Source organism: Thunnus maccoyii, chromosome 20 (assembly GCF_910596095.1).
Source record: "Thunnus maccoyii chromosome 20, fThuMac1.1, whole genome shotgun sequence".
Classification (NCBI taxonomy): domain Eukaryota; kingdom Metazoa; phylum Chordata; class Actinopteri; order Scombriformes; family Scombridae; genus Thunnus; species Thunnus maccoyii.
This window is the reverse complement of record NC_056552.1, coordinates 678,804-681,594: the sequence shown is the minus strand read 5'-3', so window position 1 is coordinate 681,594 and position 2,791 is coordinate 678,804.

The following is a 2,791-nucleotide window of genomic DNA, read 5'->3' as shown; positions in this document are numbered from 1 at the left end:
TCCCTCTCTGATATGGATGAGACCCAGTATGATGTGAGGCAGGTCTCACATCGGTGGCCTGTCACAGACATAATCCGGCCACTTTCCAGGGGTCCGTTTCACAAAGCAGGTTCAACAAACTCTGAGTCTAATCCTGAACTCTGAGTTGATCTACTCTGAGATAAGAAACTCTGAGTTTCCGGTTCCAGAACAGCTGATTTGAGTCAGTTTATTCAACTCGGAGTAGTTTCACCTGGAGTTAAGCGCGTGCACCACAACTATAAAAAGCCAGCATCAATGGAGCCCCGATTCAACGAGTCACCATGGCAACGGGGAAGAGGAGGGCTGCGTTTTTCGCCCCACCAGAATTAGAAATCTTAATGCGATAATACGGCGAGTTTGAACATGTTTTCAAAAAGAAGTGCAACACCGCTGCAGCTGCAAAAGAGAGGGAGACGGCGTGGGAGAACATCGCTGCTCGGGTCAATGCCTAAGTTTAAATGTAGTACTTTGCAATCACAATAATATTACAGAGGAAAACTGCTTGATTGGTCGCCTATTAATTTATTTTATTTAGGTCCAATCCCGCGAGGGAGAAGCGCACTTGGCAGCAGTTTAGGATAAAATATAAAAACATTGTTCAAACAGGTGAAACCTCGGCATAATCTCATGGGGGTACCTCACTTTGATCATGTTTTACATTGTAAAGTAAATATTAAGTGGCTGTTTGACTGTGCAGTTGTTTTATCCCCAACATAATGCTGGTTTCACACACATAAATGTCTTCTCATCTACATCATGTTCTGTTAAATAATTAATCCTATTTAAATTAACACAGACTTCTACTCAGCCAACAGAAAGAAGGCAGATGTCCGTAAAACGGGTGGTGGTCCAGCACCGCCACCTCTAACGGAGGCAGAGGAGCTGGCCCTAAGCCAGACTATAGGAAGGCCAGTGGCTGGCCCCGACACTGTACAAAAAACTTCCGTTTGCAAAGAAACGCAGCGCAACATACAATATCTGCTGGGATGTGAGAGAATTGATTACGATTAGTAATGTTGCAAATGTAAGGACGGATTAGGTTGTGTATGTAGATGATGGACTGTGACGTGAAACGGTACCGCTCAAAAAGATAATTGTCTGGAAATGCTAGAACATCTATGCGTGGTCTGATAACCATCTCTCAACGAATATTTAATTCTCTGCGCAGTAATGCTGCACCTTCATCCACGGGATCGTTATCAAAAGGACATGCCATGTTAGTGAAAAAGTCGCCACCTACTGTGCCTAATGGACTTCTAATATACTGACTCTGATTTTTTTAAATGATTTTTTTAAATGACAGACGGCAGAACCAGGCTACGCCAAAACTCGCCTGCTGACTGAATGAATGAGGAAATCAAATGGAGTGTGTGGCTCTGAAAGAGGGCGGAGACTGAGAGAAACTCGAGGTTCATTGAGAAAAACCTGGTCCCGACCAGGTTAGGTTCATAGAGTCTGTTACTACGGTAACTGACCGAGAGCTTAAGTTACCCCTCTCTGTGAAACAGGCTAGAGTTATCCCTCTTTCTCTGGTTTGAGTTACCTCCCTTTTTGAAACGGAAAACTCAGAGTTTCCCTCATTTCAGGGTTAACAAACTCTGAGTTTTCACTAAACCTGCTTTGTGAAACGGACCCCAGGCCCGCATCCAAGACCAGACCCACAGCAGTGCTCCGTAGGCTGTGGTTTGTGTAGATCCGGGAGAGGGGTGCAGAGAGACTCATCTGAGAGGCAAGAAATTAATTTGAATAAGTAATTTGGGGAAGCGGGAGGATGGATTGTTAAAGCATATAAAAATCATATAGTCTATGCTTTTATCACCTAAATATCTCATCCTAATTCACCCTATCAGCTCCCAGGAGTAGGGGAGAACAGGGACAGTTGTAACATGGGACAGTTGTAACACCTTGAATTCCTCCAATCAGAAACAAGCTACAGTGATTATGTGTGTGTATGTGTGTGTATGTGTGTGTGTGTGCGTGTGTGTGTGTGTGTGTGTGTGTGTGTATGAGTGTGTGAGGTGAAAACATGGCTGATGATACTGGGACGGTTGTAACGCCTTGTTACAACTGTAAGTTACATTTATATTTTAAAAACCTGAAGGCCTACATAGACTAGATAGATAGTTCAGACTCAGTTATAAGAGGATGATGGACACTGGTGTCTTTTTACCGCTTTTCCTGTGGTGTTTCAACATGGCTTTAAAGACACAATTGCTTGATTTGAACTCCTATTACTTATTATATTGAAATGTGATATATGGCAGTTGATACAAGCTCTAATGCTCATTAAACTTGCCACACTGTACTCACCACCAGCCGTAGGTAAGGTGTCAGATCCTTGTGCCATTTTTCACTTGGTTTCTTTCTTTTCTTCTCCATTTCTTTTTCCTCTGCTGTGTCCCATTCTTCAAAATTCTCCAAATAGATTGTAAGAAATGTTAAAATCAGCCATTGATGTGTTTTTCATCCCGGTCGTTGGTTTATTAAGTTGATATCTCATCTGTGCTTGCCTCAGTTTATAACGTGTAAGCTTTGACAGCTGTGCTCTTTAATGTTGCTATGGTTACAGGTTGGGTAGTGGATTAATTTAGAACGGTGATTAAACTACATGTGCAGTACTTGGTTTTAGCACATACATGCCGACCAATCAGAAAAGAGTATTCACCCAGACCGTGGTATAAAGAGAGTTTAACAACAGAGAGTGGCTCATACAGAACCAAAAGAGCAGCGGTTCATCTCTCTTCTCTCTATATAAAGCAAGGAATCTCTG